Source organism: Lynx canadensis, chromosome C1 (genome assembly GCF_007474595.2).
Source record: "Lynx canadensis isolate LIC74 chromosome C1, mLynCan4.pri.v2, whole genome shotgun sequence".
In the NCBI taxonomy this organism is placed as follows: domain Eukaryota; kingdom Metazoa; phylum Chordata; class Mammalia; order Carnivora; family Felidae; genus Lynx; species Lynx canadensis.
Window position 1 is genome coordinate 184,051,472 of NC_044310.1, and position 22,751 is coordinate 184,074,222.

The window sequence follows — 22,751 nt, forward strand, 5'->3', positions numbered from 1 at the left end:
CTGTGGGGTTTGTTGTTATCAATTGTTTACAGGCAGTGGACTCATTTTCAGTGCTTATTCAGTAGATTTTTTTTTTTTTTTTGCATTTAAAACACCTCATTCTCCCCTGTCAACACACTGCTCAATTGCTCAATGATTTCTTTACTACCTTAGGATCCCCTGCCTGGGAAGATTATAGATACAACTTGTTTTTTGTTTTTTGTTTTTCTTTTAAGGCTCTGGTAGTCTTTGTTTTATTGTTTGACACTAAAATCCTATTTTACAATATGCCTTTTCCTCTGTTCAGTATTTTATGACTTACCACATCAAATGTATTTGTAACATTTCAATGCTATAATTTCCACATTGCTAAACATTTAGTTTGTTTCAAGTTTTTTTGCTTGCTCTGATTAACACGTTCACAGTTAAGTATCTGAAACTATTTTCAATTATTCAAGTTGTAAACTTTTTGAGCAACTTTCTACTAAAGGGTTCAAAAGACTTCTCCTTTGAGATGCAAGCTGAGAGAGAGTAAGAACTGACTGACAGAAAAGCTAAATGGAAAATAAACAGTAGTGGTTATCTTCAGTGATCTTTTATTATTCATCTACTCCCTTATCCCTTTGTTAAGGTGTCCAACCATGCTCGACTCAGTCGACATGTCTCAGTGGAAGCTGATTTCACCCAAGCTCCAGGGTAGGTCTGTGTTTAAACCTATCCCCCTTGCCTAAGATTGGTTTAGAAATTGTCATATGACTCAATCTGTGCCAATAAGCATCCAGGAGAGGTTTGCTGAAGATGATGGGGAAAGTGCATTCTTCCTAATCTGGGAGTTTTCTGTTTTCTTCTGGTTGTTGTGTGGCCCAGAAGTTCTGTAGTCATTTCATATCCAGCCTCAGTAGGAAGCCACACATACCAGAGGGAGAACAGCAGGGAGCCAGAGACACAGATAATGTCAACTCTGAAATCTGTTCAGTCTTCTAGACTTCCAGTCATGCAAGCCAGGAGACTTTCTTAACATTTGAAGACAGGTTGAATTTTTCTGGTATTTCTTGATCAAAGAATCCAAATCTGTAAAGTAAATTAGCAAAATAAGTACTAGAGATAAGTGCTAGTGCTAATATTTAAAAATGAAGAGAAAGAAAATGAAGAAAAGAATCTAAGTGATTATATGTCAACTAATTTTAAGCATTATTTTTATATCTGACCAAAAAATTAGAGACACATTGATTCAGAATGGATATATTTATTTTTAACAAGTGTGGTTCTGGCATATCTGTCTGTTGATATTTTTTTAAATAATTTTCTGTGTGTTTATTTTTGAGAGACAGAGAGAGCATGAGTGGAGAAGGGGCAGAGAGAGAGGGAGACACAGAATCTGAAGCAGGCTTTGAGCTGTCAGTACAGAGGCCGATGCGGGGCTCAAAACCTTGAACTGTGAAATCATGACCTGAGCTGAAGTCAGACGCTTAAACTGTCTGAGCCACCCAGGTGCCCTTATGTCTGTTGATATTTTTATATATGTTGGCAAATAAGATGAAAGTGAAACAGCTTTGATGTATATTAGAACTTCGTTGGTTCATCAAAGGGATGAGAGACTTTTTGCTTAATTGGATGATACTTTTAGAATACTAGAATAATATTTCCTCAATTTTGTGTGTATGTGTTCTTTACAATGTAATGGCTACATTATGTTATGATATGCCTTTAAATTTGATGTATGTTAACATTTTATCTATCATGTTAAGTCTAGACCTCAGGTTCTGGCTATTCCTATTGTTGTAAATAATTTTATTGAAACACAGCTGTGTCATTTATTTACATACTGTCTGTGTCTGCTTTCTCACTGTCACAGCAGTGTTGAATAGTTGCAACAGAGATCTTGTCCTGTAAAGTCTAAAATAGTGCTTACTATCTGACCTTTTATAGAAAATGTTTGCCAAATACTGGTCTTGGATGATCAACAAAAGAGTAAATCAAACCCTGATTTACCTAGTAAAACAGCTGAAGTCAATAGCCACATTGGCCAACTCCTGGGTTAGTGTCCTTCCTTTGTCTCACACCAGCCCCCTCCCCCTGCCCTGTTGTCCCTTCCTATGCTGATCAGTTGACACTGGTTAAATCTGGGGCTTGGAGGAAGAAGGGGAAACATTTTTCAACTCCAACTTTGTCTGTTTAAAAGACATTTGCTTTAATGCAGTTCTTCTAGTGTTGCAAGTGCTTCCTATTTTATCACTATGATTTCATACTTTTGTAAATAAAATACTTATTTTTAATATCTCTTTATTTCTTTCTGAATAAATAAATATAAACTTAGTTGGCTGTGAGCCACACTATATGTCAGATATGGACAGATATGGTCCAACATGAGTTCCAAAGATTTATGATTTTAACAAGAGTAGTATTGTGAAGCTATGTGTAACAAGAGATATTTGGGCTATTGAAACCACAAGTAGCTTGCTGTCCCTGGAGAGACCACTGACTTGACCAACGACTTGACCTTCATTATCCCAGTGTGTCTCACCTGCATAGAGTTACCAAGGGTATTTGTTAAAATGGATTTTACACATAAAATGTAGATTTACAAAGGCTCATTGAATCAGAACTTGTGGGACATAGGGCCTATGAACTTGTAGCAAGTATGTTTAATCAAATATTAAGAAATCATCGTGACTTTCCATGTGACATTGGATAGTCTTTGGGCCTCATTTTATAAAATGAAGGGTTTAGGTTCTATGATTTTATGTAATATATTAAGATTGGTTGTTTTTTCATAGTGCAGGAGACTCTAACGTGAAGGGGGCAGAAACAATAATTATTCCTTTAACTCTGTTGTTTGTTTAAAAATACACGCACACATCCCTTTGTGCTGAAAGCATTCTAATGCACGCACTTCTCTTGCCATGTTTTTGGCAATGGGAGTCATTTGTGGCAGGACTCCTGTTTATACACAAACTCTTGGTCATCAAATGGAGCATCCAGACATGTTCTAGATGAACGCATCCACCCTGTACCTGCTGCATTAGCTGGTGCAATAGCGGGAAAGCCTCATGGGACACCATAAAGATGGAGTGTGCTATCTGATGGGCGCTGCAGATGTGCTCAAGGTTGTCACAGTGAACCATGCAGGTGGCTTGCTTCAACTGAGTGCACCAGATGCATATCCTTACAAAAGGTTTCTGCTACCAGCGATGAGTCAGATTGGTGACATGGGAAATAAACAACACCAAGACTTTCACTCAGCTTGTGTTTACTGACCAGTTTCCACTCTCTCTCTCTCTCTCTTTTCTACAGGAACTCCACAAGTTGCTTGGTGGCCAAAAGTTTGGTAGTTTCTATAAATACTTTAAGATCAGAAAGTGTAGGAAGATATCCACAAATTAATGGCATGGTAGCTAGCTAAGAAGCAAAAGTTGAACTACAGAAATTATGTTCCCATTATAATATTTCCAAATAGATAAAATTGCCTCTTTAATGTCTTTGTAGTACAATGTGGGTCATCTTGCTAAACCATCTTTTATAGAATGTTTACTTTTCATGTTTCACTTCTTGCTGCTTAGGCCTGTACAACCTCTTCTTCTATGCCTGCTGTTTTCCTGGATGTTTTAGCAGGAACACCTTAACTCAAATATGACAAAACCTCTGTCTGCCTGCCAATGGAAAATCAGTTGCCACAAGGCAGACATGTGGTAAAAGGAAGGCAGAAAAGAACTTGGACTCCTGGGTTGCTCTTAAATTACTGCCAGCTTGCACTCAAACTTTTCCAGGAACAGACTGTGGAAAAGACTTGGTGTGTGTTCTTGCCGATGAGCGTTTCACAACATAGTCTCCATGTACCAAGCCTGCTTCCATGCAGATCGAAGCAGAGTCTGGTGGCGAATGGGGAGTTGGCGACCTCTCCTCTGTCCACATGAGTACTCCTCACTGCCCTCTTCATTAAGATTCAGAGAATCCAAGATGAAGGAAGATGGAATGAATTCTGAGATCCTAAAAAAGAATTTTCCAGATAGAAAAAGATTTCTAAGGTACTGTTAAAATTAGGAACATTTTCTAAGTAATAATACTTAAAACAAATTAGGTACATTAGTTTGCTAGGGCTGCCATACCAAATACCACGGACTAAATGGCTTAGCAACAGGAATTTCTCACAGTTGTGGAGGCTTTGAAGTCCACAGTCAAGGTGTCAGGTTTGGTGTCTCCTGAGACCTGTGTCCTCAACTCGCAGATAGATGCTTGTCTACTCCGTGTGTCCTCACATGGTCATTCCTCTGTGCAAGTGCATCCTTGTTGTTTTCTCTTTTTGGGTGTCCAAATTTCCTTCTCTCATAAGGACACCAGTTACATGGGGTTAGAGCCCAGTCCATTGGCCTCATTCTAACTTAATCACCAATTTGAAGGCCCAATCTCCAAATATAGTCACGTTTAGAGGTACTAGAGGTTAGGGCTTCAACACATGAATTTTGGGGGATAAAATTTAGCTCATTACACTAACCCAGATTACTAGTAGCCCATGAAAAAGATCTAGCACAGAATGATCTTGACTTTCTAATAATACCCAATTTGGTTTTGGCTTTTCTAATAAGCCAAATGTACAGGATTTGAAAACTCAGCCTTAATTTTTCTTTTTTTTTTACTCTGACTCCATGGGCTGCATTTGTTGATAAACTTCCGCCTTGCCCTGTTTATTTGATGAGTTTCCTTTTTGCAGCTTTCCTAGAGTAACTGGAAGTGACACACTTGCATCCACTGACTGTTCTTTTGTCCTACCTCAGCTGTCTCTTCCTGTGGTCACACCTGTGACCTCATCCACAACAGGAATGGATACTGCTGAAATCTTGACTCCTTGCATCCACTAGTCTATTATAGACATCTCATTCAGTGATTCTTTGACCTTATTGAGATCTTTAGCCCATTGGCCTTACTCATTAACAGTCCTCTCTTCCACCTCCACCAGGTTTCTCTTCCTTTCCTATCTGGCTTAAGATTCTAAGATCCATCACTAGAATTACTTTTGTTCCCTTTCTCTCTCCAGGGTTGATAGAATTACAATACTGGTAAAACCAAATCCTCTGTTTCCTGCTTCCCTTTCCCCCCTAGCAGCTGTAGAAAAGTGAAACTTTTTTTTTTTTACTGTTCTCACTTCAGAGTCCTAGCATGTAGAAAGAATAATCCTCTCCACCAAAGATGTCCATGTCTCAAATCAGAGAAGGTGATGTGATGTGATGACTGAGGCATGGCAGAGTAGGAGACGTGGCAGTGAAAATAGGTCAAAGATTTGATGCTACACTGTTAGCTTTGAAGGGGGGGGTGGGGGGAGGGATCATGATCAAAGAATTCAGGCAGCCTCTAGAAGCTGGAAAATGTAAGGAAATAGATTTTCTCCTAGAGCTTCCAGAAGGAGTGTGGTTTTGCTGACATGTTGATTTTAGTCCAGTAAAACCCATTTCAGAGTTTTGACCTCTAGCATTTAAGATAATAAATTTGTGTTAAGCTACTATGTAATTTGTTACAGCAGCAATAAGAAACCAGTTCAAAGGACAAACCTCAAATGGCCACTGAACACCGTGTGACATTTGTACCTTCCAGTATGCTTGGTTTTCTATTCTCCAAAATAGAGTTCTTTTCTATTCTCCAAAATAGGAGTTCTTCCCACCTTAGCAGCTAACATTGCCTTGTATTTCATTGAGAACCTGACTCCCATTATAACTGATACATGTATTTACTTGCTCAACTCCTTGTATATATAATCAGTATCCCAACCTCATTGCCACATCCTTTATCCTGCCACATTTTTGGCCCCTGGCCATGCCGCTATCTTCAAGGAAAAGGGATGGAAGAAGAAGAGGAAAATCAACATTCTATTTAAAAAAACTAATTTAGCTTAATTTAATTTAATTTTAGAGAGCATGAGCAGGGGAGAGGGGCAGAAGGAGAGAGAGAGAGAGAGAGAGAGAGAGAGGAGAGAGAGAGAGAGAGAGAGAGAAGAATCTCAAGTAGGCTCCATGCTGATTGTGGAAGCTTGATCCCAGGACCCTGGGATCATGACCTGAGCTGAAATCAAGAGTCAGAGGCTCAATCAGCTGAGCCACCCAGGCACCTCAACATCCTACTCTTCAATGTTAATTGAGTGTCTGCCTGTGTTATAACATATCTGTAGTATATAAACCCAAGCTTCTTCATATTTGTATGCAAAGAACAATTCCTGCTTTAATATTAAAACTTATTTTTTTAATTATAGTCCAAAGAAGTAGTGCTTTTGTGTAAAAGAATTACTTCCTGAACAAAGACATTACAAAAAAATGATAACAAATTCTTTCCTTTCGGGCCCTCACAGATTGTGGTGTTGCCATGGGTCACTGCCCTGTCTGGTATTACTGGTATAGTACAAACAAGTCATATCCAAAGTCTCACTTCTGCAGAGATATACCTGATGTGAAGATCTACATCTTTGATATGGAATGGAAGAAGGCAAAAGTGATGAGTTTTTACACCATGGCCACATGGTGTCAGATGAATATGAACAGCTCTCTCTTTTGAAGCCCTGGAGGCTTCCTCTGTGCCAACAAGTACATGGTGAAAAGTTGTGAAAAGATGGCTTTCACATTCAAGCACGCCTCCACCCCTTCCAAGTCATCCATATCAACAAGATGTCGTCTCCTGCTGGGACCATGCAGACAGGTATGTGGGGTGCCTTCAGAAACCCCCAGGGCAGAGTAGCTAGAGTCCATATTGATCAAGTCATTATGTCCATCCTTACCAAGCTGAAGAATAAGGAACATGTGGTTGAGACCCTACATAGGGCCAAATGCAAGTTCCCTGGCTGCCAGAAAAATCACATCACCAAGAAGTGGGGCTTTACTAAATTTAATGTAGATGAATTTGAAGACATGATGGCTGAAAAGTGGCTCATCCCAGATGACTTTGGGGTCAAATACATCCCTCATGATGGCTTCCTGGACAGATGGGAGGCCCTGCACTCATGGGAAACTTGGCACTGCCCCCTTATTCATGCCCACAGATAAATCCTATTTCCTGTTAGAAAAAAAAAAAGGATATATCCAACGATAATCAGTGACTTGAACTCTTTACCATAATGACAAGCATAAGTCAACATAATACCTGTGCCTGTTACATTAATTTTGGGGTTTTTTATTGCTTTTAATAATAATTTAAAAATTTATTAATGATTTTTTATAGAGTTTATAAGTGCATATATGTAGTTTGAAAAGCAACAGATGAACACATGTATATATATAACTGTACATATACATATATATGTATATATTAAAAAATTTATAAATTAATAAATATGTATATGTGTGTATGTGTATACACACACACACATCTAGTTTAAGAGAGAAATTTTGAAGATTCCCTGTGTTTCTACCTCATGGCAACCTCACTTCATCCAGGTTAACCACTGTCCTGAAATTTGTGTTAATATTTTCCTTTTCTTTATAGTTTTACCACCTGTACAAAATGTGACCAGACATCTAGTTCACCTAAGACAATCCTGGTTTAAGAATGCTATCCCTGAGTAATTATTAACAGTATTCCTTTTTACTGTCAAACATCCTGTTTTGGATGATCTAAATTATATATGGACACAGACTTTATGTGTAGATTGCTATACAGTGGGTTACTTAGTTTAGAAACTCAGTGGCAAAGAATAAATCTAATTTTGTAAGAAAAGGACATTATTTCCATAGTTAGATAAAGACTCCCAGAGAGTCTTGAGGTCATGATTTGGCTTCAGTGTGTATGAAATTTCAGAAGTGCATCTTTTGGAGAAGTCAGTGGAAAAAGCAGTTAGTTACTTTTGGAGGAACATAGGGCTTATCATTGGTCTAGGCATTTGCTAGGCTAAGTGCGGGTCAGGTTGTTAATCATATTTTAAATTCTCTTTTAAATTATTTTTTAATATGTATTGAGGAATAATATATCTACCATAAACTACATGTATCTTAAATATATACCTGAGGAATTTTAATATCCAACATATTCCTGTATCCATACCCAGATCAAGATATAGACACTCTAGCCCCAGAAGACTCCCTCATGCCTCCTCCCACTCAGTATCCCCCTCTCAAAGATGGCTATTATGCTTATAAGCAGTGATTAGTTTTATCTGTTTTTGAAATCATATAAATGAATTGTCTAGCTGCTTTGCTCACTGATCACATCTTTGAGACTCATGTACTAGATATCAGTTTATTCTTTTCTTGCTGTGTAGTATTCCATTGTATGACTGCACCACAATTTTTTTTAATTGCATTCTACTGTTGATGGGCTTTATTTTTAGTATTTCCAACTTGTCACTCTTATAAATGAGTACCAATTTCAGTACATCATCAGCAAAAAAAGAATTCCAACTCTTCTATATCCTCATTTTATTTTGTATTGTCACTCTTAATTTTAACCACTCATAATTTTTTCAACAATGATATCTCAAAAGCCCAGTGAATTATAAAATTCATAAAAGGAATTCCTTAAAACAAAATGAATCCGTCAAATGTTGTTAGTCACATTTTCAAAATTTTACTGTTTCAGAAATTTTGATCAAAATTTTGAGAATTATATATAAAGATATTTACTAGAAAGGAGAATAACTAAAGGAATAATGTGTTTGCCTGAGTTTGAATCATAACTTTTTTATAAGCCTATGTTAATCTATGACCACGTTGTGTCCCCCCAAGATTCATATATTGAAGTTCTAACCTCCAGTGTAACAGTATTGGAGATGGACCTTTGGGAGATAATTAGGTTTAGATAGGTCTGGAGGGAAGGGCCTCATGGATGAGATTAGAGCTCTTATAAGAAGAGACACCAGAAGGCTTGCTCTCCCTCTCTCTCTGTCATGTGAAGACACAGTGAGAAGGCAGTTGTATGTAGCCAGGAAGAGAGCTCTCACCTGTAACTGAATCTGCTGGAACCTTGATCTTGGACTTCCCAGCCCCCAGCACTGTGAAGAATGTCTGTTTCTTAAACCACCAAGCCTGTAGTATTTTGTTCTAGCAATCCAAACTAATACATTAAAAACTGATGTTCTACCACATGACTTCATATAAGATGTTGCATAGACAAATATGTTTAGAATTTTCTCATATAACAGGTATGATTATTTCCAAATGATCCATCATTAACAGGAGTGTGAAGAAGCATTTCTCTTTCCAATTTCTTGATTATACTGAATTCTACTTGGCCACAGACAAAAAGGTAATTCCATAGTATTTAAAAGTAGGCCAAGAGAAGGTAACATTCCTGTGACAGATCGTTAGGCCAAGGAGTCTGTCTCAGGGAAAGAAATGTAAACAATAATTGACTGTAGAAAAATAAATACTAATGCTTTTAGAAAAGAAAAAAGTTGGAGAAAAATTGGGAGACCAGCAGTTTTGATTGTCTTGCAGAAAAATCATTTAGCAAAGTCTTGGGAGTGAATTCAAGAAAGCTCAGAATGGCTGTGAGCCCAATGAAAAGATACTATTTCTGTGTAATCAGATTAAGCTTGTTACTATTTCAGTGCAAATTCTGAAATGGGAAACTAAAAGGATTTCTATTTGAGACATCAAGTGCTGGCAATGGAAGCTGAACTAATCTCAAGCGGAGTAACTATAGAAAGTCATTCTGAAAAAGGATTTATTTTCTCACTGAAAAGATGTGCTGAAAGAGAGGACCTGCCTTTGACTAGGGAATATAAACAGAGAAAATGTAGATAAAAATTCAGGAGATAATTATACTATTTAAATCAAGACCACTGTATTTAATTAATTGACATAGCACACATTGATAATCTACCATGTGCCAAGTATTGTGCTATGTAATAAGGTATATGTGTTTAGAATCATTGGATGATTAACTCAGGTGCTTAAAGTTACTTGAGAATATGTACTACATTCCCTGGGAGACCTCCATTCATCCTCAGAGTCAGACATATCTACACCTATTTGCAATACTTGTGGGGGACCTGATCAAGCATAGAGTTACATGAGTGATCAAATTGCTGAGGTTAGCATTGATTGTTTCTCCAGGGTACTGCTTCATATGTTTATTCAAATAAATAAAGCATATGTAAAGTACCCTAGATGTGGCTAGTAAATGCTCACATTATATGTGTGAGTAGTAATCTGTATGAATAGTCACGAATGATCAGTGGATTTTTTGATGGATTATCAAAGAGAACATTATTAACCAGTAGCTGGTGATAGAAACTGTCATGTTAAGGACCCCCAGTTATTCCATTATAGGCTTTTATACCTATAATTCATGACTAAAATTTAGTTACCTATTTTAAATAACTCATTAAGCCAACATTCACTGAGCCCTTTCTGGTTACTGTGTTGAAGGTCAGGGATACAGAGATCCATGAGAGGTGTCATTTTTGGAGGAGATCAGAGTCTAATGGTAGCAGCTATGTGGGAAGATAATTATTGTATAATGTGATAAGTCCTTAAAGAAAGTAAAAGCAGAAGTGGAACTGCAGAGGAGGAAGTGGCCAATTGCCCAGGATATCAGAAAATAATTTAAATAGGAGGGATATTTTGATGATGAAACTGAGGCTGAGCACATCCCAGTGAGCAGGTGTGCTGAACTCCAAGTCAAGTGCTTGAGGGTTTTCTTTTCTTTTCTTTTTCTTTTCTTTCTTTTCTTTCTTTTCTTTCTTTCTTTTTTTTTTTTTTAGCATCTTACTAAAGATGAGCAGAATCTGTACTCAGAGCTCTCAAATAGTGAACTTTTTTTTTTTTTGAAGTGCACTAGCCTGACCAACTGTTCGGAGGTAACCAAAGTTCACTGTGAATTTTAGAAAATGGTTGTAATTAGTCCTTCTTTCCACCTCTCTTGATTCTTACCTGCTAGATACGTAAATATATTTAGGGGGAGAGTATAAATTACATTATGGGCATGCTTCTGGACTCAAGCAGAATTATATCCATATTTCAGTTCAAAATAGGAGAAAGTGTACTTTTAAATCTGCTGCTTGGCTACATTAACATTTAATAAGTGTGTATCAATTCCCATTTATGTATATATATATTCTAAACAAGTTTAGGACTATAGTACAATTTTCAATTTGGAATAAAAGGACAGATGTAAGTGTTTCAAGTCTAACATAAAAAGAGCAATCATGGGAACAAGAAGACAATCATTAGGTCACGAGGTGTAAGTAATCTAAGATGGGTTGGTGTTGGCCGTAAATTGACTGGCAATTATTCTCTCAGTTTTTGCTTATCTGAGAGTCTCTTAAAATTTCTCCCTCATTTTTGAATAGTAGTTATGAAGATATGAATTACTGGTGGACAGTTTTTTTTTTTCCTTTCAGCACTTTGAATATGCCATTTCTTTCTAGCCTCAGTGGATCTTGTTGAGAATCCTGGTCTATAATAACTTCTCTCTTGCTGCTTTCAGGATTCTCTTTTTGTCTTTTTGGAAATTTGAGTATAATGTGTGTATGTATGGATCTCTTTGAGTTTAATTCTACATGGGTTTGTTGAACTCCTTGGATGTGCAGATTAATAGTTTTCATCAAATTTGGGTATTTTTTTTTTTTACTATTTCTCCAAGTATTCTTTCTGCCTCTTCTCTCCTTTTCCTTCTGGGACTCCCATTATGCATACATTGGTATATTTGATGGTGTCCCACAGATTCTGAAGCATTATTCATTTTCTTTATCCTTTTTCTTTCTGTTCAGCAGGCTGAATAATCTTATTTAACCTGTATGAAAATGTTTGATTCTTTCTTCTGTCAGTTCATGTATTGTTAAGTTCCTCTAGTGAATTTTTCATTTCAGCTATTGTATTTTCAACTCCAGAATTTTTATATAATTTTTTTCTTTCTCTTCCCTATTTGGTAAGGTATTGTTTTCACACTTTCCTTTAGTATTTTAGACATGGTTTAGGTTTTTTTTTTATGTTTAAGATAGCAGATTGAAGTGTTTTTCTTGTAAGTTCAATGCCTGTGTTTTGTTAGGGTAGTTTTTACTGACTCCCTCCCCACCATCCATGGGCTGTAATTTCCTGAAGCCTCTGTGTGTGTGTATGTATGCCCTGTTTTATAATATTTTTTTTTGTTAAAATGAGACACTTAATAATGTGGCAACTCTAAAAATCAGATTATTGCCCTTTCCTTTTGTTGTTGCTGTTTGTTTGTTTAGTGACTTTCTTAAGCTGATTCTGTGGTCTGTAGTCTTTGTCATGTGCAGCCACTGAAGTCTCTAGTTGATTTTCTTAGTGGTCAGCTAAGGATGGGACAGAGATTTCTTTAAGTGCCGTGAATCAGAAAGTCTCTCAGCCTTTGCTGAGGAACTCTGTATGTGTGTTAGGGCATGACTTCAGTACTTTATAGGCAGTTTACAACTCTCCCTTAGCCTTCACTTCCTGCTTGTGAATAGCCTCAATGCATGTTAGTTGTGAAAGATGAGAGTTTTCCCAAGTCTATCCTGGGCATTCACATATCTCCTAAATGTGGGTATGACCTTCTAGAATCCCAGAAATATATAGGAGTTTTTCAAAGTTCTCTGTGCATATCACATTTCCCAGTTTTTCCTTTCAAGTTTTGTGGTCAACGCTTGTTATCCCCAGCTGGAAATGCTGCCTCAGGAGCTGTGATGTTATATAATTGCTGCTGATTGTTTTCATCAAATACCCCAGGGATAGAGCTGCTCTCACAGGCTAAACAAGAACAGTCTTGAGAATGGAGCTTTTCAGTAAGCTCCCAGACCAGTCAAATCATGACAGTTCCCTGGGGATGGGGTTGTTAAGGAGTTTCAAGTATGTTCTCTTCCCTCCAGTGGCTGGTAGGCTGTTGGTACTTATAGCTATTGTAAATACCAGTAACCAAACAACCCATGCTATTGTTTTTCAAGGATATCATGAAGCTGGAGAAAGGCAGACAGGATTACAGCAAGTTAAAATGACACAAAACTCACAGTTCTTTCTGAGATTCAGCCATTTTTTCTTGACTAAAACTCCTTGGATTGTTGCAAGTCTTTAATTAATAACCAGAATTCTGAACAGGTTGATTTTGATAATTTTTGCCACTGCTTTCATTGTGTTTATAAAAGAGCAGATTTTCAGGAAGTTCTTACTCTACCATTCTCAAAGTCATCCATCAGGCTATAACCTTTAAGCTAGATTTTACTATAAGTTTGGATATAATCAAAAGGAAGTTTAACACACACACACACAGTGTACAAATGCTACTGGGTGGGATGACTTTCATAATCTACAGATCCAGACTTCTTCTACTAGGAAGTCTTACCAGGACTTACATACTTAACCCTGTAAAGATAGGGTTGTTCCCCAGCCTGTTCCCATGTAGCTGACAATGGCTTTGATCCTCATTACCAGGAAAGTAACAGAATTTGTCTTTTACTTGTAGGTTTATTAAAAATAGCTATGAGGCAAGGAATGGGTAAGAAAATTTTGCCCTCACCAAAGTCCAAGGGTTCCCTCTCCTGTCCCTAGAACTACCTTTTCTCAAGTGGTTGACAGTGGGAAATCCACTGCCTTCAAGGAAATGCCCAACCTTACTTGCAGGATGTGGGTGTGGCCGCCTCAGTAAATTAATCATCTCAGAACATAATGGTGCAAAATCAGGTATTACTCAAAGTCTGGGTTGTCTCATGTAAAACAGCACAAGAACATTAACAGTCTGTTCCTGCTTGGAAGTCATTAGGTTCTTTCCATTTTATTTTAGGTCTTTTTTCTTTTTCTTTTTTTTTTTTTCTTTTTTTTTTAACATTTATTTATTTTTGAGACAGAGAGAGACAGAGCATGAACGGGGGAGGGTCAGAGAGAGAGGGAGACACAGAATCTGAAACAGGCTCCAGGCTCTGAGCTGTCAGCACAGAGCCCGACGCGGGTCTCGAACTCATGGACCGTGAGATCACGACCTGAGCCGAAGTCAGACGCTTAACCGACCAAGCCACCCAGGCGCCCCTTTAGGTCTTTTTTCTAATTTGACTTGAAGGAACCTCTTTTCTTGGTTTCAACTCTTCATCTAAGAGTTTTTGCCCAAATAGGAATACAACTTCCTATAAACCAGGGACAATTTTTAGGCACAGGGCACACTAAATTTCAAAGGAAAAAGAAACATTTTTCTCAACTCCATTGGCTGCCCAACAAAAAAGCAACAATGTCTTCCGAGACACTAATCCAGTTTATATAGGCAATACGACTGATAGTTGCTCATTCGTAATGCCAGCATATGGGTTTATGGGGCTTCTGATTTGTCCTTCAAAGAGAATAGATTCGAATTTATTTTTTTGTTTTTTGTATAGCTAAGAGTGGCCATTTGGTCATAAGAACAAAGAAATTAGCAAGTCTCAGGATAGAACCAGTTAACTATATCCTGCAAGATGAAATATTTTTGCAGGTTTGAAATGTCAGTTTTCAGTTTCTTTACAGCTTCTACCCATAAGAATTTCAAAATTCTTAAGGATCTGGATTTTAAAAGGTCATCTTGTTGCACATGCACTATTTTCAAAAAGCTAATCTAAACACAACACAAACACAAGAAGCATGGTGACCCTTGGTTGAAAATAAAATACTGAGGAATTTATCCCAAATCACAAAGACCACTCTTTGCAAGACTGTGATTTAATGGGAGAAAAAAAAACCCACTATCTCTCTTGCCTCCATTTGGAGAGAATTCAGTTTCCCTATGACTGTAAATTCTAGGTTGAGTGTTTGATATTATAAAGACTTAAATACCTGACAGATGGAGACAGAAGTATGAACTACTGCAATACAAGTTGAAGTCTTGGTATCCAGGCAACAATCCTATAAGGTTCCCTTTAAAAAGAACAGAGAAACCCTGACTTTGAACTTACTAGGAGAGACTATAACAATGCATTTGTGTATGTAGTTGAGGTCAGTCTGCTTGTGAGTAAACAGGTGATGTCACCTTTTATAGCAATAGCAGGGTTACAAGGACAAATTGAACACAACCCTGTCTGCCATGACTCCATCTTCTCCCTGTCCCAATGATTTAAAATTTGGGACTTCTTGTCCTAAATGGTTAGAGAGAAGCTCCAACAAAGGCATTAAGTGAAAACACAAAAAACATAATTTTAGAATTGAGAGATGCCAGTTACATTTTTGCTTTACTCTGTAACCTACTTCACATAAACGGAATGGAAAGTTTTGTTCTGATTCTATCAAGAGTGAGGAAGTGCTTTGTTTCTGGACTCATCTTCACAATTCCTGCTGATCCATCTATCATTTCTGGGACCATCACTAAAATTAGTTATGCCATGCTAGTGTTCTCAATCACAAAATGGAAATTAGTATCTGATATATATGCATTTGAAGATTAAGTAAATAAACCAGATATGCAGGTCTTACAGAAAACACTCTTTGTTTTCTATGAGATTCTTCAGTTGTCTGAATTAAGGAAATAAAATACATAGATCGTAAATACATGGTATTTCTGACCATGGTTGTAGAGATTAAGCCAGGGTAAATACTTAATAAAATCTGCTGAATGAATAAATGGAATAAATATCAAATCATTGCTTTTCTAATTGCAATTGCAGTTCACATAGGATTCAGACATGTCTTTCCTAAGGAAAAAAAAATCACAAAATACCCTCAAATTCTTGACCCAGAATAATCCTTGTTTTTGTAATGGACCCCAAGAGTTGGCCATCTCTCTTGTTATTACTGTGAAAAGTCTCTGGCAAATGAATCTCTTGAGGAATTTTTAAAATAATTTACTTTCAAAGCAATATACTCAATTTGCTGCAATCAATGACACTAGAAATCTTGTGAAAAATGTGACCTGAAGTAAATTTGGGACAGTTAATTTTCTCACCAATTAGTTTATTTGTCCTCCACAGGATATATAGGGTGTTTATGTGTTGGGTTGTACTGGTGACAGTTGTTGGCAGAAGGGTGTTGATTTACTCTTGCCAGTGAAAACAAGCTGTTACTTTATTTTTTGAGCAATGACAGCCCGTGGCACTGAGCACAGCTTTTGTAACTCATGAACAGTCAGGGACAGAATATAAAAAACTACAAAGAATAGGGAAATTTTATTTGTGAATGCTGTAAGTAGTCTTCAGGGAATGGTTCACCTTCTTATTAAGAATTAGCAGTGATAGGATATTGAAAATCTGAAAAATTTCATTGAATTTTCTTGGCATTTCATATTATCTTCCTCTAGAGACAAAAGATTAATTAGAATAGATTAATGTAAAGGGTTATCAAGAAAAATGTTGTGTAATTCTCCAGAGTCAACCAACTGTAGGCTTCTCAATGATCTTTCTATCCCCATTGCCCTGGCCTTCCATCTTGCACTTTGACGCTCTTTCCTGCCTACAGGGCCTTTACATATGATTTTATTACTCTTCCTGCCTCTCTTCAGGTCTTTCAGGAAAGATTTTTTTTAAGTGCCTAAATGATCTTATAACACCATGTTCTTCTTATCATAGTTTAATTTACATTTGTGATATTAATACCTGACTTGCCATGAGACTTCATGCTCATGAGGGGAAGATATGATGTCTGTTTTGACTTCACATTGTATCCCCACCATAGTACTTGAAATGAGTCCTCTACAAAGAGAGACAAATGATTAATTCTGCCTGGGAGCCAGCAAGAGATGAAATAAGCATGAAGCATAACACAGATAGCCATAGATATCAGTTAGCATAGATATCAGTTTAACCTGACAGATCATGAAATGCCAGATAAGGAAGGTATTGCAATTGTGGGAACCACATAAGCAAAAGAATAGAGACAAATAAATACATGGTGTTATTCATAAGTCAGAACATGGGTGTAGAGGAGGGACTGAGTAGAGATGAGGTTACAGGGGCAGATTGGGATCAGATTGTTTAGAGCCTTGGGATTTTAAGGAATTTGGACATTTTCTAGGCATTGAGGAGCCATTTGAAGACTATTAAGGAGTAGAATAACACAATCCCATCTGTGTTCTGATATCACTCTGGCAGCAGTGTGGAAGGCAGTGGAACTAAAAATAGGTTTATAAGTAATGTGCTCATTGCTTTTCCCCTATTTGCACAGTAACCCAATTTTAGCCTTGACATACATCCTGTTTGTACAGGAAAATCCCTACGCCTGAAGAAGTATCTCCTTATGCTATCTGGAGGAGAGTTTTGTTATAAAGCCAAAGGGCAATGTGGCCATCAGCCATCATATTGTGTCTTGTGCCAGTGAAGGTGTTTAATAACGAAGACATTTAACAAAAATAATTAACTTAATACATGGAACTGTAAAATTCTGGCATTGTTCAGACAATCTCAGAAACTGAGATGTAAGAAACTGTGCAGAAAAACAGCAGAGGGAATAAATTTTATACATCTTCTAACACAGCAGGAAGGTCAACTAATTCTAAGAAAGTGATCAGCAGTTCTCTAGAAATACGTTATGGGAAAAAAAAAAAAACAGGTTATGGAAACCCATAATATAACTTGATGTTACTAGACATCTTGAAAAATGTTAACATTTACATGCTAGGGACATAGTAATATTTATTGAGAACTATTATATACCAGATGCTGTTCTTTTTTTTTTTTAATTTTTTTTTAACGTTTATTTTTGAGACAGAGACAGAGCATGAACAGGGGAGGGGCAGAGAGAGAGGGAGACACAGAATCTGAAATAGGCTCCAGGCTCTGAGCTGTCAGCACAGAGCCCGACGCGGGGCTCGAACTCACGGACCGTGAGATCATGACCTGAGCCGAAGTTGGATGCCCAACCGACCAAGCCACCCAGGCGCCCCTACCAGATGCTGTTCTAAATTGATTAGCCCATGTAATCCTCACAACTTTATGGGTGTTACCAGCTCTATTTTATGTGGGGAAAAGGAGATTCAGTGAGTGTAGATAGTACACTCCTAGGTAGTAATGACATGGTGGAGGTGGATTCAGGCCAGGGAGTCTTACTCCTTATCTCTGTGCTTTCCACACTTCCCACTCTGCCTCATCTTACAGAGCTGTGCTCAGTTTTGGAAAGGCCCCTCTTTCCTCTTTATGGTCCTATCCTTACTCATTCTTTATTTTTTTTTTTCAATCAAAGAGAAAGCATCAATTTAGTATCAGTTTCATCTGTCTTTCACATAAGAGCACATGGATTTTGTAAACACCTGGTTTTGATGGTGACCATTTAAAAAAATTGGTTCAGGCTGGTCCTGGCTAAGGAGATAAGAAATACTAGAAATACAGGCTGTTAGAAATCTGATTCACAAGATGTCTGTAGAGGGCCACAGCTCTAACACAGAACCCTAATTGTTCTATCTCTGGGGTGTTGTTTTAGAGTTGATTATATCTTAAAATTTTTTTGGGGGGGAAGTACACAATTAAGTTATTTTTTTCCTAGTACTCTGTTCCTCGAGTTTATAATGTCAAAATCACAAATAACTCTACATTTCCTTTTGCTTTGCTTTCTTCCATCTTGAAAAACCTCTTATAGTAGATGTCAACTAGGTTTTAGGCAGTATTCTTTCTTGGTGTTGTATTTGAAAGTATTCTTGTAAAAATCCTGACGACTCTTGGTGGCTTTGACACAGTAATGCTCAGAGTTACTGTAGTAAAGGAAAAACAATTAGAATCCTAAGTGGCATGAGCCATTTTAATAGAGCCCATATAAGTTCAATAATGAGAATATTTGAAACAGTTAAATGCTAGTAACATTTATGATTTCAAAACTATTGTCATGTGATGAAACCCTCTTGATCATAATAGCCTCCTAATTTTATGTAAGCCTTCGTTGACTAAAAGGACTAAATGTAGTCTGAGGAAATCAATAGGAGGTACCAGATACACTGTATTTTTAACTTATAGAGTTCTAGGCTCTCAGGGGTAATGTAGTTTGGCTTCCTACCCTTCCTTGACCGCTGTCGTTTTCCACACACACACAAATCCACCTGTAATCAGGTGACAGCTACTCCAGGCTTTATAAACTTAAATGCCTATAGAAATCAGACCATGATGTAAATGAATAAAGCAGGCCAAGATCCCTCTCTCCTCTTTCTCGAAATCAGCCATACTGTCTGCTATCTTATATTTTTCTACTTTCAATACAGATGTGGGTACAGGGAAAAGGTTCTCTACTATAAGGAAAACCATAGTGCAAATAAGATGATAAAAGGCAGTTGATACTTTGCCTTTAGTTAGGGACCAACAACTTCCATGCTGGAACGTTGGGCTCCATGCTGCCTTCTGCTGGTCCTCTTCCGCTCATCCCAGTCTACCTTTTAGGTCTCTCATTCTTAATACCAAACTCTTTATCAGTTTTGAGTGCTTTGAGTTGCAAGTAATAGAAAATATCATTAAACTGGCTTAAAATAACAAAGTAGTTACATGGTTTACAAAACTAAGGGTTACATTTTAGAGGTTGACAGGGCTCAGGTGAGGTTTGATCATGGCTCCATCTCCATGTCTCTATTTTGTTTGCCTCTGTCCTTCTTCATCTTGACTACGTCATCTTGATAATTTCTCTTGGGTAAATGGCTGCAGCAGCTTCAAGTGTCATGTAGATACACCACACTGTCCAGGACAAGAGCAGCCCTTATTTACCTCAGCTGTCAAACAGAAGTCCTGCACATTCTGCTAATGGAACCAGTCACTGTGGCCAGGATGATCAGATTACACTTACGCCACTTTGGGTCCATCTGTGAAGTTGGGGCTAGGCCAATATCACAAAACTATTGCTCGTACTTAACTGAGAGAGAGTGTAAGGATGTGGAAGAGGTCTAGGCTTCAAGGTTTTCTCAGGTCGCAGCCCCACAGAGAAGATAAACAGTCAACAGTTGGCTTTACTTGGAGATTTGATCTTGTCTGACCCCATTTGGCCCTTGGACCAATGGCAGTTCAGAAGATCATGACTGGCAAACCTTGGATCTCTTTCTCACTCACGTGGCTGGCAGGAAAGGCCCTGTAATTTACAGTTCCTTCCATGTCATATGGATCAGGGAGGAACATTTTCACAATGGAAAGAGGGCAGCTAATGTGTAAAAATAACATGTTCCTTATTTCCTTATTCCAGTTTTATTGGAATATCTTATTTCCCAGTTTTCTGCCCTTCAACAAGTCATCGACATCTCCCAGAGATGATACTACATTCCCAGGCATTGGTTTTAAGGACAGACTCATAATGTGCACTAGTGTGTTTTTAAAACACTGTGAGAACAACACATGGAATTTATGTCTAAGTGTATCTGGCAATTAATACTGTTTGGATATATTATATACTACAAGCTTGCTGCGTACAATCCATGAATCACTCTGTGGTATACATCTTCCTTAGCATATGTCCAAATTTTAGTTCTTAGCACAGTGTTTCATCACACTCTTTTTCCCTCCATGCATATAAACAAAGAGCTTATCAGAGAATCAAGAGAAAGAAACGGGCCTTAAGAATTTCTCTTTGCCTGGAATGAAGGGTGAGTACCTTTCAGGCTCTGGTCATTGGTTCATATTAACCAATCCCTAGAGATCCCCCAGGTAATCTTGATAATTACCTATTTTTGGAAACCTCTGAAAAAGGATGTACTATGTTCTCTTCACTGAAATATTTAGAGCCCAGTGGATACAGACATAGTGCTAGCCTCTTCAGTCTGAGCAGTTAAGGAGTCTTTTATGGAAAACGCTTGGAAAAATCCCTTTTGATGGGGGCCTGTGTTTTTTTTTAGCATCATTATGTGACCATTTCTGCTTCTAATAGAAGGGGGTGCCATTGACTGACTATAGAGCTGGTCTACCCTTCTCTGGCCGCAGATTGGATCTGTGTCAAGGAGGAACACATGTGACTTTGGCAGAATTCCTACCTAAACCTTCCTCTTTGTTTAGGGATCATGCTCATTTGCTTTTTAAGCTTCTAAAAAAAAAGAAGCCTGTTCCTCCCCTTAATGTCCCAGCTGATGTAATTGATAGGATGTCATAAAGGGGCCATAGTTACTTTCCCATGAAAAGTAATAAGAAAGGTTAGAGCAACTCCCTTCTCCTCACATTGAACAATGCCCAGGAATGTTTGTTGTTCATGTAGGCTCTGCTGCAAGTTGTGGGCAGTTCTTCTGACCTATGTTCTAAAAAACTAACTGATAAGTTCAGCACTGTGGGTGGTTGAAAGAATCCCACCTGCAGGGGCAGCGCAGGGGTAGGAGGAGTGAGTCTAGATTAGCGCTGTCCAACGGAGATATAATGCAAGCCACCAATGTCAGCCACAGTAATTTTACATTTTCTAATAACTACACTAAAAAAGTGAACAAACATTACTTGTCATTGGATTTAATAGAGATTAAAGGGAAAGTGCAATCTTTTGACTGATAGCTTTTTTGTGATTTCTTGCGATGTTTGCTTCACTTTGATGAGACAAAAGAAAAAAATATATACAGAAATGTTCTGGTCTGGAGAAAGGAAGCAAATCTAAGTATGAAAGATGCTAACACAGAGCCTCGGTACCCCCTACAAGAGCAAAACTACAGAGGGGAACAGACTGTACGTTGTTTCTATAGCTCGCTGTGAAGACTGCTATAGGGCAATTCACTAGTGAATTCCCATTATAGGGAAGAAATAAGTTACACAGATCTGAAAGTTAAGATCCACAAAATATTTATTTTATAAAACTGAGATGTAGGAGATTAAATAATGTTTGGAATATCATACATTTGTATTATTAGGGCATGGTCAGATAAAAATACTTGTTTTCAACTCTAAGTGACATTGAAGATTATTTTTTAAGGATTTAAATCTACATACACAAGGAGAAACAGCCTCCCTGCACAGTTAAGCATAAAAAGAACAATCTCTTTGCCATGATATTATCCCTGTCATACTTTTTGGGTGGTAAATTGAAAGTCTAGATTTGTATAAATTAATATACTCAACAAAGATTTACATGAATTCAAAAGCCAACCTCAATTAAAATGAAGTATTGAGCTCAATACTGATTCAAACATCTAGAAATTGCAATAAACTTAGGCAGTGATGGCTGTATTTCCAAGTGTCATTGAAAGTGAACATGACAAAATGTACCTCTACTTTCGTAAAGGGAGATTTGGCCAAAAAAAAAAAAAAAAAAAAAAAATAGGTATTTCTTAAATTGAACAAAAAATTCCAGAAATTATCTGCCTCTTCAGGGACAATATGAAAATGGATTAGGTTCAAATTTATTGCTAAAGTTACTATAGGATAAAAGGAAATTGAATGCTGAGCCTTAGCATGATTAATTTTCTCACACCTCTTTTTGTTGTTATAGGGCTGTGTAATCTGGGAGATTTAGAGAAATAAAAAAGTTAAATAAATGGCATAATATATTACATTGGATTTTCCCAGTATTTAATGATTAGAATGCTGGCTAATGTGAAGGCATTTTGCCTTAAATAAATGCTCACATGGTATTAAATAACATCATCTTCTGATAGCTGTTATTCACGTGCTCATTTAGTAAACAGGTGCAGACATTCTGAGGTACCATTCCATTTCTGCTCTTCTCTAATGCCTACATTTGCTGTGAATGAGGTATTAGAGGGTCGATGCTCCCTATTTCCTGCCCCAAACTCTGGCATAGATTGGTATGTATATAATACACAGCATTTTCATTTTATTAAGTGGAAATATTTCGTTTATTCTTCTCACTCAGCTTACTTACTGAGCACCTACTATGGATCAGGAACCAGCTAGGTGCTGGAGGATACAAAAATGAATAAGATAAAGCTTACACTTGACTAGTTGAGGGCAAAACATAGACAAGTCATAATTACAATGTGAGGTGAAATGTGTAATAGCAAAGGACTTTGGAAACATTTCATAC

The 22,751-nt window shown here is 37.5% G+C and overlaps 1 pseudogene; it reads left to right on the plus strand.

Moving 5' to 3' along the window:
• The first annotated feature begins 6,327 nt into the window (after nucleotides 1–6,327).
• LOC115519892 lies at nucleotides 6,328–7,001 on the plus strand (annotated as a pseudogene).
• Nucleotides 7,002–22,751: the final 15,750 nt, after the last annotated feature.